The sequence below is a fragment of the Equus przewalskii genome, chromosome 10 (genome assembly GCF_037783145.1).
Source record: "Equus przewalskii isolate Varuska chromosome 10, EquPr2, whole genome shotgun sequence".
Taxonomy (NCBI): domain Eukaryota; kingdom Metazoa; phylum Chordata; class Mammalia; order Perissodactyla; family Equidae; genus Equus; species Equus przewalskii.
In genome coordinates this window covers 57,734,645-57,748,875 of record NC_091840.1, presented here as the reverse complement: position 1 = coordinate 57,748,875, position 14,231 = coordinate 57,734,645, and the positions used below count along the sequence as shown (strand labels likewise).

At 43.2% G+C, this 14,231-nt stretch overlaps 1 long non-coding RNA gene across 1 annotated transcript; it reads left to right on the top strand.

Moving 5' to 3' along the window:
- Window positions 1–1,457: 1,457 nt before the first annotated feature.
- On the top strand, window positions 1,458–5,244 carry LOC103540159 (uncharacterized). Its single transcript, XR_542210.2, has 4 exons — window positions 1,458–1,987; window positions 2,425–2,510; window positions 4,104–4,167; window positions 4,710–5,244. It is a non-coding gene; the product is annotated as an uncharacterized lncRNA (long non-coding RNA).
- Window positions 5,245–14,231: the final 8,987 nt, after the last annotated feature.

Genomic DNA, 14,231 nt, shown 5'->3' with positions numbered 1-14,231 from the left:
TATGGGACCTTTGTGACTTAATAGGCTGGTGTCCAAAGTGTACATGGGTCAATCTTCCAGAAATTTATTTTAAATTCGTTTTATTTTGGACCTGTGCTATCTCCAAAAAGCAAATTCCATGTGTTTATCAGAACTACTTGTATTACACATCATTGTGTGCCTTGAGATCCCAGAGTTTTTGGAACAAGCTGCCGCTTAACCATCCCCAATTGTAATCTTCATTGTTTCCCTTCAACTTAGGAATTTGATGAAAGAAGGGTTTGTGTTAATCTATTTGTGATCTTTCCTGAAAGAATGCTCGGACTTGTGTGCAAAGAGGTGTTAAAAGAATACTTGCTTGTTACACTGAAAGCAGTAAGTCCCAGGTGCTGGTCTATAGCTTAATGCCACTCCAAGATAAAGTTTTCTCCAGTTTTACTGAAATGAAAAAAATGAGAACACAGTGGATTTTACATAAAATTAAGTCTATTCAATTTAAAGGGTTATATGCCTTCTGTATGAAAATGTTGCAGTCTAATATGATTCAGAGTGTGGCTCTGGAGACAAGACTGCTTGAGTTCAAATCTGGCTCCACCACTTACTGGCTTGTAACCTGGGGCAACTAATTTATCCTATCAGCACCTCAGATTCCTCATCTATAAAATTGGGGTTAATTATACCTATCTCAGAGTAGTTATGAGGATTACATGTGAAGTGCTTAAAAAAAAAGGCAAAAACATGCTTACAATACTATTTATTGTAATAAAATTGCAAATGACCTAATTGCCCATCCAGGGAGAGTGGTTGAATTATGATAATACAATAGTTAAAACAGAATGAAAGAGATAGGAACTTGCATGGAACAATATTTAATAAGACAGTGAAAAATGCTACAGAAAAAATGTGTATGTGTGCGTAAGCACCAAGAAGGATGGGCCCTTGTTTAACATTGGTTGTTTCAGGAGAGTAAAGGGGTGGTTGAGAAGGGAGACGTATTCCAACTCCTTTCTAGATGGTTTCAAATCTGTGCCCCCTAGGCTTCCAGGAGGGCTGAAGTTCTTGATGACATAGCATCAGCATTGTTCACAACAAGCGTCCCCCGTCCAAGAGCCAGCAATGTAATTCTACCCTGAAGTCAGACTGTGCTCCCAAATTTGGTAGACTTATTTTGCATAAGTCTCTGGTTCATTCTCTGTGGATCCCCCAGGGCCTCTAGAAACTACATCTCATGATACTTTCTGAACCTCAATGCAGTTCATTGTAGTTATACTCCGCTTATTCCTCAAATAGTCTGAAGGGGCAAGCCATGGCTCCCTTTTGATCAGGCCCAGCTGACTCTAAATGGAAGTTTTAGACAAATGTTGATTTCTGGGAAAGGATCTTGCACTTGGTGAAACAATATTAACAGGGAAATGAGCTTTGGGATTTTCACTTTTTTCACACTTTCTTGACCTCATTACCAGCCTTATCCTCCCATCTTTTTTTTTTTTTTTTTTTTGGTCATCAGAAGTTGAGTGGTGAAGTTCACTCTCCAGCTAGTAGGTCTCAGCCAACCCCTCTGATTTATTCTAGCACCCACTCCTCTGACCACGCAACACCTACCAGGACTCCTCTTACTGAACACATCTACCTTCAGAAATTTCTGATATCACTGTTTCCCAAACTTTGTCCTCCAAACATTACAACCAATGTGAAAAAGATGCTGTGGGTCATAAGAGCTCAGAAAATTGTCTGTCTCCCTCCTGCAGTTGTGCTGTGTGCAATAGCATATTAAAGGCTCCGAGAAGTTCAGCCTTAAAGGAACTGGCTTAATTTTGTTTAACCCAGTGTTTTCTAATTTCCAATTTCACTTTTTATTTCATTTTCTTTTTCGATCGGTGAACGTCCCTCAAACTTTGAGAAACACTCTTGAAGCTATGACCTCTCCCCTCTCTCATTATCTAGCACTGCTCATTGCACTTGGTTCCAGGCCTCTTTAAGGACAGAAACGTGCTGCCATAGACTGGAGGTAGGCCAAAAACTGGGCCCGGGTATTCTACTGCTGAAATAGAACACAAGTATAAAATGGAACAGTATAAACATAAATATTTTCCCAATTCACAGGGAAGTGGGTGAAACGTTTTTCAGGTTAAATTTTTCTTCCATAAGTTGTTCTTAATCAGTTGGTACTTGCTATGGCTTGTCTTCAAGCAGGTGTTAACAGACAAAATAATAGTCAATTTGGACATGTGATTTTAAAAAATTATCTGATTGATTTTATAAAATACAAATGTGATACAAGCTCTTGATAAAATACATCTAATGATATATAGGAGTATCCAGTAAAGAGTGAAAAATCCCCTCTCACTTAGCCTCACACCCCCAAAGGAAACCACTGAATGAGAATATTTTTCCATCTGTTTATTCATTCAACAAATATTTATTAAATGTCTTCTGTGTTTCCAGCATTGGAAATGCAGTGATGAACAAAACTGACCAAGTCCCTGCCCTAGTGGAACTTATATTAAAGTGGAGAGGAGACAGACAAATAGGTAAGTATATATTTTATATAATGAAAAGTGCTATAGTGAAAAAATAAAGCAGAATAAAGGACACAGGTTGGTTAGGGAAGACCTCAGGTAGAAGATGACATTTCAGCAAGGATCTGGAGGAAATGAAGAACTTACCTCATCATATCTTGTGATATACCTAGACGTGGAATTGCTGTATCAAAGAATATGACATTTTAAAATTTGTGATTACTACAAAATTGCTCTTTGAAAAAATTGTACCACACACAATGGAATCTTATTCAACGTTAAAAAGGAAGGAAATTCTGACACATGCTACAACATGGATGAACCTTGGAGATATCATGCTAAGTGAAATAAGCCAGCCACAAAAAGACAAATACTGTGTGATTCCCCTTATAGGAGGTACCTAGAGTACTCAAATTCATAGGGACTGAGAGTAGAATGGTGATGGCCAAGGGCTGTGGAGAGTGAGGATGGGAAGTTAGTGTTTAATGTGTACAGAGTTTTAGTTTGAGACGTGAAAAAGTTCTGGTGATTATAGTGGTGATGGTTGCATAACAATGTGAATATACTTAATTCCACTGAACTGTATACTTAAAAATGGTTAAAATGGTAAATTTTATGTTATGTATATTTTACCACAGTAATTTTTAAAAATATATACCAATATAAATTCCCACCCATACTGCGTAAGAGTACCTAGCCCTCCTCCAATCCCTCATTAATATACATTACCAATCATTTCAATTTTAAATAATTTGAAGGCAAAAATTATACTTTATTTTAATTTACATCTCTCTGATTAAACTTGTGAGATTATATCTTTTGACATTAATTTGTACTGTGAATTACCTGTCCACATCCTTGCCCATATTTATTAATTTATAGGACCTCTTTATATATTCTAAAAAGTAATAATTTGTTATAATTATGGCAATAGAGTCAGACTATTATTTTACTTTTTGTTTATGATGTCTTTTGTAAAGAAATATTGAATCTGAAAAAGAATCTGGCAGTCTTTTTCTTTACGACTTTTGGGCCAAAGACATAAATGAAGGTGTAAGTCTTGTTGATGGCTATTTATAACATACATTTTTGTTTTAAAGGGTAAATGTATCCAGGGGGTAGAATGTTCCAGGAAGAGGAAACTGCCACCCCCATGACTCCCAGATCATAATAGCTATTCTTTACCCACCAGGGATCAACAAACCAGATTAATAGAATGCCTATGTTAACTCCCGTGTCAATAGTGACTTTGACAAACTCCTTTTATATCACATAACTATACTTTGTGAAGCATACCAAACACAGTCATAATTGTTTCCTATCACTTACATGATAGCCCTATGCTTCTTTATAAGTTAAATAAATGTTTAAAAATAGCGTGACTTTGAAATACTTATGATATTACAAACATTGAGGACATGTGAGGGTGCTCTGACCAATATAATGCTGTAGGAGTTAATATCAACATTTTAGGGGAAAATTTCAGTCCTTTGTTAATGAAACTGGTAAATTTGCCGTGTACTTATTGATGTTTTGGGTTTGAGTTTTTACTTTTCTTTTTCTCAAATTGAAATGGCTTGATTCATATTTTTCATTTTGTTAAAGGAACAACACAACGTATGTTCGTCATAAAAAAATTCAGATAATCTAGAATGGCAAAAAGGAGAAAGTAAGTAACCTGAATAAATTACCCAAATTTCTACCAACTAGAGGTAACTATTGATAACAGATTTTTTTAAAAGGGGGATCATATAATGTTCTGTTTTATATCCTGCTTTTTCTACATACTAAGCATAGATATTATTTTATGTTAATAAATATAAATCTTCATTTAAGTAGCTACGTAGCATTCTATTGTATATAATTTATTTAATCCATATTATTAATGGTACACTGGGTAAACAAATCCATGACCAACACCTTTATAAATTCATCTCCTCACATTTTTGTCAAAAGGTGAATAACAAACTAGGAAAAAATATTTACAACACATATAAAGGGCTAATCTTTTTAATACAAAAGAAGTTTCTACAATCACATAAGAAACAGATTAGTAATCCAATAGAAAAATGGGCAAAGGATAGGAGCAGACAATTCACAGACAATTTTTTAAAAATAGTTCTTAAACACATGAAAAGATGTGCAGTTTTACTTATAGTAAGAAAAAAATGACCATTAAATGTAGGAAATAGCATTTTTTTAATCTTTCAGATTGACGAAGATGAAAACAAGACTGTTAATACAGTATTTCCAGTGGAGTGGAGAAATACATCCTCATGCATTGTTGGTCAGCACAAACTGGTAAAATCTCTTTGGCAGGCAACTGGGTAAGTAGCTATGAACATTTTAAATGCACCTACCCTTTGACCCAGCAATTTCACTTCCAGGACTTTTTCAGATATTCCTACAGAGGTGAATGCACAAAGAAGCATGAACAGATGGTTTCACTGCTATATTGTTAATAATAGCAATACACTCAAAATAACCTAAATGTAAAAGCAGTGAGTATATGTGTTAGCACTTGTTTGAACAGAGGGATATTTATACTTCAATGATTTTGTATACACATAGGATAATTCTAGAAGAATACATAAGAAATTGCTAACAATGGTTGGTTCCGAGAAAGGAGGTAGGAGAGGATACATCCTTTTCACTATATAATATCTTTTGAACTGCTTGAATTTTCACAGTGGGCAGATATTATATATTCAAATAAATAAATAATTAAAATTTCACATTTATTTGATGAATGAGGTTTAGCACCTTTTTTTTTCTTCTCTGAGCCTCTTTGTTCGTATCCTCAATTTTATTTAAAATTTAAAAATTTTGTTTAGTTGTCTTATTGGTTTTTTAGAGCTCATTATCTGTTAAGTACCTTTACTCTTGGCTGTAGATATTGCAATTTTGTTTAGTGGTTGAATTTTAGAATTTCAGGAATTTCCCCACAATTATGAGGTATTTAAGGCAGTTTGCCATGATCCTAAAGACACAATCCCATCTTTTCACACGGTTTTCCATCCACAAGGGTGGGGCGTATGTTTGTACGCTTAGGCTTAGGTGTTGTTTACCAGCTCCTTGAGTCATCCTGGAGCTGCATTCTTCCCTCCTGCTCCTGGCACTGGAGCAGGGCTCTAGACTCCAGGTCAACAGCTGGCATCAAAAGAAGCCTGAAGAAAGGTGAAGCTTAGCAGAGCCAGGCATCCATCTGCCTTGCTCTGGAGCCTGCTGTGAGGATGGATGTGACCTTGCTGCTCGAGGGGGTAGGGTAAGTTCTGGGACCATGGCTCTGGTGGGAACAGTAGGCAGAGCTGCCTGGCCCCTCGACTCCTTCAGTATGTAGCCCAGGCCTCCCAAACACTGGCCTTGAGGAATGGAGGTAATGCTCCCAATTTTGGAATGGGAGGTAATGCTCCCACTCTGCTCACCTGGAGTCAGAGTGGAAAATACTGACTGCTGTATCCAGCAAGGGGATGCTTCAGCACTTGGGGGAGAAAAAGGCCTTTCAGGCTTATCCAAAGAAGGCCTCACTTTCAAGGGAGAATACCATCTCCCCACCATGCCCAGAGACTTTTCAACAGACCAAGGCTACCACCTCCCACCTTACAGATTAGCTGGCAGCCTCCAACACCTCCTGTTTCCCCTTGGCTCCCTGCAAAGCAGACTCCCATTGCCTCTAACCCCCATGAAAGCTGTTTTTCTGAGCATCAGGCCTGAGCATAATCTCCTTTAGAAGTTGAAGTGGCTTGCTCTGTTTTTGCAGCCAATACTTCAGGGCAGAAGCTCTGATGGCCTTTTAGATAAACCTATCCTCTGCTTCCTCCCCTGAGCTTTTTCTGGAAGCAGCTCGCCAAGGTTTACTAGAACAACATGGCTGCCGCCCCAATACCAGCCATAACCTTAAGAAGGGAGAAGGCGCTGAGCTGCCCAAGGGCATGACCAGAGGAGCTCAGAAAAAGAGACCTCCAGAGACAAGAAGACAGAGGTTGAAGGGGTGCAAGGTGGGGCTGGAAGAGTTTGTAGAGTGTGCAAGCTCGTGTTTCATCTTCTCTTGTCTGGGCCTCGGCCTTCCCAGAGCTGTTGCCATCTCTGCTGTCTCTTCTCCTCTTTTCTGCAAAACCACAAAAATGCAGGTTGAAGCTGCTTAAAGGTTTCCAGTAATGTGTTGATAATTTCCTCTAAGTGGCTGCTCCCCTGCAGACTGACTTCACCGACCTAAAATAATTCACTTTCACTTTCGGCTCTGTTTGGACCTGAGGCCAGAGCAGCATAGCATGGCTCCAAGCTCTGCCCCGTGGGCTCAGACAAGCAGGGCCTCAAATGGTTTTGCTAACATGAAAATTTATAATGAAATAAGGGGGCTGTGCCTAAAGACGTACCACAGAGTAAATATATCATCTGCACAGGCTCTTGGCTGACTCCAAACCACGGAATATAACGGGGAGAAGGTAGAGACACAGACTTTCTGTGGGGTACGCCCAGAAACAGGCAAATAGCACCCCTTCCATTCTGGAAAGGGGGGGCCCAAACAGCTTTGTGTGAATTTGGGCCCAAAACATCTCCTGAGGAAATGAGTATGTTGTTCTAAGCCTTACTCTAATCCTCATATTTGTGGAAATAAATTGGTCTTTCTTACCCTGTGCAAAGTCCTAAAGCTACCCAGACAAACAAGCTCAGTCACTGAACGGAAACAGGCTAGTAAACAGACACTTGTAGTATGGGATGATAAATACATTGATGGGTCAGAATCAAACACAAGTGCTGGCCCCTCCCCAGGAGAGGGAAAGGTGTGTAAAATCTCGGGGTGATGGGGAGGGGTGTGCTGTTTTGAATTGGGAATAGAATGGAGGAGTGGAGTTCTGCTCTTGTTTCTCCCTCTTGACTGCCTTGGAACACAAAGTACCTGCCGCCTCCACCTCTGCAGTGACTCAGATCTCTGCTCTGTGTGCCCTTGGAGTCAAATCAGGGCCGCCCAGACCTTTTGTGTTTGGGAGGCACTGAGAAAAACAGGTGGGGCCTAACTGACTTCCAGCAGTTGCCTTCTCATCACCCCCTCCAAACAGCCAGATTGAGGAGTGACATTTTTAGGAGTGAGTACTCCTAAAGCTCCTCTCTAGAGAGCAAATCATGAAAACATGACTTGAGGAGTTGTTTCATGGGGTGAGGAGTAACTGCCTGTGTTTTTCTTTTCCTTCTTTCTTTCTTTCTTTCTTTCTTTCTTTTTTTTTTTTTTGAGGAAGACTGGCCCTGAGCTAACATCTGTGCCCATCTTCCTCTATTTTATACCTGGGACGCCTGCCACAGCATGGCTTGCCAAGTGGTGCCATGTCCGCACCCGGGATCCGAACTGGCGAATCCCAGGCCACCAAAGCGGAATGTATGCAGTTAACCGCTGCGCCCCTGGGCCGGCCCCAAGAAGCTTATCAATATTAGATTTTTCAACAGGAATACTAGATGCAAGAAGTCAATGGAGCAGTGTTTCAAAATAATGAAGGAAAAGATCTTAGAACTTAGAATTTTACGTGCAGCCAGACTATCATTTAAATGTGAGGGCATGATAAAAGTATTCTCGGATAGACAAGGTCTCAGAAAGCTTGCTGCGAAAAGACCCACATGAAAAAGTTTTGGACAAAGTATATAAAACAAAAAGAGAAAATTCAGGAGATACTGCAAGAGACAGATGAAAAGGTGATCATGTATAAAGGTAATAAAAAACTTATAAAATTTATTATTGTGTTAAAAATAGCTAAGACCAAAGAAAAAGAGGAAATACATCCATAAAACCAGTAATTAAAGTCAGAATTAAAAATAATTTTTACCCAGGTGGGTTCAGAGGTGGATATAGACTACTCTGTACATCTTTGCACATCTGTAGGTTAGAGGTACAGAAAGGAATTCAGAGCCCCAGCCCACCCCCACCCACCCATCTGTTGGCAGCAGAGCCCCTTCGTTTGGCAGGGTGGGCTCTCTGAGTTCAAGGTTAAAATGTCCCACTTCAGCCTTTGGAAAGTACTGTCTGTCTTTTTCCTTTCCTGAGACTTTCCCTGCGTTTCTCAGGCTCAGGCAGTGTTGTGCACTGGCACTTGTCTTATTTACAAGAGAGGTTGGGAACCCCTTTAACCTGGAGTGTACAGGGCCCTGGGAGCTGATGATCATCCCCAACTTCTGGGACGGCACCTCAGCGTGGAGGAGGGAAGAGATGGTTTGATTTCTCAGTATACTCCCTCCCTTGGAAACACCCCTCTTCCTCTTTCTTAGCTGCCTAGCAAAAACCCAAGCCTGGATGAGTCTAACACGTGCCTTCTCCCTACCTGTACCCAAGTGCTGAGGGGGAAAAATCACACAACCGAGTTAACTGGTTTCACTTTAAATTGGTGATGGCAATACTCAAAGGGGTTCTGAACACTGCCCGGCAATTCCACTCCATTTGTCTAAGAGGTGATATGATCTATTTTCTTTCTTCAACTTTCCCACACCCTCCCCCTTACTCTCAGCTGGTGACCTTAACCTCACACTTCTTTGAGAAAACAGAGGCTATCAGATTTTCCCACCCTTGGCCTGAAATCTGTCCACGCTTGGACCTGCCTTGCCTTCTTTTCTTCCTTCTTACATGAACAGAGATGAACTCCTCCTCTTGGGCCATCATTTCACCTTCTCAAGGACTTTGTTCTTGCAGGTAGCTTCCTTCCCTGCATTATCAGTCTCTCTCTACTACTGGATCATTCCAGCAGCATTCAAACAGAATCTTTTATTTCATGTCTCTGATCTTTAAAGAAACAATCCCCCCTGCCTTGACCCCACATCTCCTTCCAGTTCATGCCCCTAATGTAATGAAACACCTCCAAAGGGTGGTCTGCACATTGTCTCAACTTCAACTTCTTCATTTTTTTTTTTTTTTTTGGCTCCAGATTGTTTAAAAAAAGAAACAAAACATTTCAGTTACGGTTGAGCTTCTAGTTTAAAAATGGCTTCCTCCACAAACCCCCCTAAAATGATCATAAAAGAATAAAAACGGTGTAAACCCACAAGAACAAAGAGAGTGGGAGAGGGGACCAAGCAGAGGCACAGGCAGCAGTGTTTGTGCCAATAACTTGGTGGAGAAGCTGAGACCTTAGTGCCCTGAGGACCCATGGACGAATGAGACCACGCTGACCAGGGGGAACGACGTGGACACCTGCATACTAAACTTTGGGAACCATGACATCGCCCTTGGGGGATGCTCAGTGAAGCCCCATCCATGCATCTGGTTTTTGGTACCAGACATTTGAGGAAAGCTTCTACCATAAAAGACAGAGACCCATAAAAACAAACAGAAAAAGTGGAACTGGGGCAAAAGGATACAATGCAGAGAAACAAACAAAACTCTGGATGCATGAGTTTTCCCATTCTCTCTCTCACTTGAGGGCTACCTTCAGCCAGAGTTCAGCTTGGGTACCCCTGTCCGGAAGGGACCCAGCCAACAACTTTTCTCTTCCAAGACAGCCTTTTGTGGCAATGAGGCAGGCCCCAGAGACCCTAGGGCTCTGAGGGAATGTCTAACACTCAAATCTAAATCATTCTCCATTACTTTCAGGGTAAAGTCTAAATGTGGGTGGCTTTTCTGAAATTTCTTAAAGTCTTGTTCTGAATTCCTGCCCCTGGTTCTTCGGGCAACTTGTCAACCCCTCTGCTATGGTCCGAATGTTTGTGTTCCCCCAAATTCATATGTTGAAATTCTAATGCCTGGTGTGATGGTATTAGGAGATGGGGCCTTTGTGATGCGCCTACGTCATGAGGGTAGACCCCTTATGAAGACATTAGTGCCCTCATAAAGGAGTCTCCAGAGAGATCTCTTGCCCCTTCCACTAGATGAGCAAGAAGGCACTCACCAGTAGGCAACCAGGCTGGTGCCTTGATTTTGGACTTCCCAGCCTCCAGAACTATGAGAAATAAATTTCTGTTGTTTATAAGCTACCCAGTCTGTGGTATTTTATTAGAACAGCCAGGAGGGACTGAGACACCTTCCAAACACAAACCCAGCCCATCCTTCCCTTTCCAGGCCTGTGCTACCTCCAGGCGGTGGGAACAAACTTTCCTCAAAGTCTAGAGATCTGGGAGAGGGGTCAGACACTGCCAAGGGGAACTGCAGCAAGAACAAGATGATGTGGGACCTCAGAGGAAGCCAGGCACACAGGGAGGGTACATATTGTGATTCCACTCACGTGACATTCTGGAAATGGCAAATCTACAAGGACAGAAATCACACCAGTGGTCAGCAGAGGCTGGCAGTGGGGGCGAGGAGGGCAAAGGGGCACCAGAGCACATTTTGGGGTGATGAAAATGCTCTATATCTTGATAGCTGTGGTGGTCACACGATTAGATACAGTCGTCAAAATTCTTTGAACTGTCGGCTAAAAAGGGTGTAAATTCTTTAAAATTACAAAGTAAGTTAAAATGTTAAAGAGTGTAGATTATAGCACAATAAACCTGACTTCTTAAAAAAAAAAGAGATGGGAACGAAAAGGAGAGCTAACTACCTGGGTTCAAATCCCACTGCCATCACTTGCGAACTGTGCTGTAGTCTAGAGCAAGCAAGTTACTTCATCTCTTTGACTCAGTTTCCCCTTCTGTGAAGTGGAAATAACAGGATCTACCTCCCAGGGTGGAGGTAAAGATTTTTTTTTTAAATGCTCATAAAGTGCCTGGCTCACGGCAGAAGGGCGCGCTTGCAGGTTTGTCCCAGCGCCCTCCATCCGGAGGGAGGCGCTACTCGTGCTTCCACGCCTTCGGTGCATCCCTTGGAAGGGAGGTAGAGGCCACAGACCCCGACAGCCTCACTGTTTTGCTGAGTGACTCGTGGAGGGGAGTGGGACAGGAGGAGCAAGGCACCCAAGTCCCAGGAAAGGCCCCACTGCCCTCCTACCCTGATCCGGGAGCCCCAGCGGCGACAGCGGCTCTTTGGCCTTCACAGCCCCTACACAGCGTGTGCGCCCACGGGCCAAACGCTCACGTGGGGAAGGGGCGGGGCCTCGCCGGGGGCCGGGGGCGGTGCGAAGGGGCGAGGACCCCGGAACCGGGCGTGGGGGCGTGGCTGAGGCGCATCCGCGGGGGCCGTGGGGTAGCTGGGGGTGCGGCTGAGCCGGGTAGCGGGGAGACCCAAGGAGAGGTGCAGGGGCTGAGGAAAGGCACAGTGGGAGCAGCCCCGAGGCAGGGCGTGGAGGTAGTCCGGAGGGGGCGGAGGGGAGGGGCGGAGGGGCGTGGCGTGGCGTGGCGGCAGTGTTCCGCGGCCCCAGCTGGATGTCTTGGTCCGGTCCGCATTCACACCTCGGTGCTCCACCGGGGGTTCTTTGGCTCGACTTCCTGCGCAGCCCGGATCATCCTGTCTCGGTCCAGGCTGTCTGATGCATCCTTGGCCCAGACCGACCCTGCCCGCGTCTGGTCTTTCTCCTGGTCCCCGTCGCTGGTTGTGGCCTGCCCAGTCTCTGTCGCTCTTGGCCTCAGTCTCTGTCGCTCTTCTCTGTCCTGATAGTGTGTCTGTGATCAGCGCTTCCTTCTCTCCGACTCATCTTTATCCCGAGTCAGCCTCCCCCACCTTTCTTCTCTTTTTTGGTCTCCTAGATGACAGAACATCCCTCTCTCCTAGTCTCTTCGGTAGTAAAATCAGGTATCCATTAGTCTGTAGCAGGGGCTGTTGGAAACGGGCCCTGCTCCAGCCTGAAGTTGGGGAAATTCCCCAGAGGCTCCGGGCCTTTGATGGGCTCCCAGATTTGGCCTGGGGCCTGGCTGTGGCTATTTTGAGTCCTGGGAGAAAGAGGCCGCACATCCGGGCCTGGCTGCACAGTGGCCTCTGCGGCAGTCGGGGAAGGGGCGGCTCACTGTCCAGGAGCTTGGGAATTCTCCCGCCAGGCAAGCCGTGACCACACCAGCAGGACTTTGGTCCCCTTCTCCTCTAGGAGGCATCCTTGGCCTCTCTGAAGACCAGGGCCACCTCAGCTAGCATTTTTTTCCTCCCCATTATGAACCTGCTCATCTCTGGCCTCTGTCTTCCTTGTTCCAGGAAGCCAGCCTATCCAACCTACTAAGCTGGCTTATTTCTGTTTCTCGTCTGGCTCAGACGCGAGGCTGCTCAGGGAGGCTCTATGTGGCCAGTAAACACGGCCCAGCCCTGGCTCTGGACGAAGTTTTGGAGTTGGTACAAGAAGCAGCAAAGGCTCTAGGCCAAGGCCCTTAGGTGTCCGCCTGGATCTCCCCAAGTCCCACCCTTCCTTCCTTGTAAAGCCAGAGCAATTCCCGCCTTCCGGGCTCTGAACCCCTCCTCTCCCACCTCTCTTTAGAATTTATATTGGTTATCCACAGGCTTTAGACATTCTTGCACATTTGAGTGGGATTTTTTTTTTAACTCGACAAGGGATGCCATATTTGTTTTTTTAAAGCCAATGGTAAAAAATTCAAATAGCACAAAGGATATGCATTGAAGAGGAAGTTACACTCACGTCCTTGACCCTCAGTTCTCCTCTCCAAAGGATACCTCTCCTTCATGTTGTTGTGACCTCTCTCTTGTTTTTATTAAAGTTGATTCTGAAAATAAATTCAAATAAAAGAAACATGCCTTTACAAAAAGTTACTAAATGTGAAATGAAACACATAGGAAAGAATGGCGTAAAGGCTGCTTGGGGGAGTTTCCTTCCATGGAGACTGGACTGGATGGAGCTTCTTGAAATATGGTTCCAATGGCATTGAGATTGAGGAAGCCTTGCTTCTCTGCTTGATGCATGTCCTGCTAAAAACACAGACATTCTTCTCTGCACAGAGGACTTTTTTTTTTAAGACATAATTCACCAATTTAAAGTTCATAGTTCAATGGTCTTTAGTATATTTACAGAGTTGTGTAACCATCATCACAATCAAATTTAGAACATTTTCATCACCCCAAAAAGAAGCTCAGTCCCTTTAGTTCCACGTTTCACCCCAGATCCCTTTGCCCTAGGCAACCGCTAACCTCCTTTCTATCTTCATGGATTTACCTATTCTGGACATTTCGTATAAATGGAATCATGCAACATGAGGTCTTTTGTGACTGGCTTCTTACACTTAGCCTAGTTTTTTCAAGGTTCATCCATATTGTAGCATGTGGCAGTTCTTTGTTCCTTTTTAATAATATTAAAAATTAATAATATTCCATTGTTTAGAGAGACATTTATCCATTCATCAGCTGATGGACCTTTGGGTTTTTTCCATTTGGCTATTATGAGTAATGCTCCTGTAAACATTTGTGTACATGTGTTTGTGTAGACGTATGTTTCCGTTTCTTTTGAGGACATACCTAAGGAGTAATTGCTGGGTCATGTAGGAACTCTCTGTTTAATCTTTTGAGGAACAGCCAGGCTGTTTTCCAAAGTGGCTGCGCCATTTTACAATCTACCAGCAGTTTATGAGGGTTCCAGTTTCTCCACATCCTTACCAATATTTATTATTATCTGTCTTTTTGATTATCACCATCTTAGTGGACATGAAGTGATATCTCGTTGTCGTTTTGGATTTGCATTTCCCTGATGTCTAAAGATCTGAGGAGCTTTTTTTTCTTTTTTGAGGAAGATTGGCCCTGAGCTAACATCCGTGCCCATCTTCCTCTACTTTATATGTGGGATGCCTACCACATGCCAAGTGGTGTCATGTCCACACCTGGGATCTGAACCGGCGAACCCCAGGCCACCAAAGCGGAACGTGTGCACTTAACCGCTGCACCACCGGGCCGGT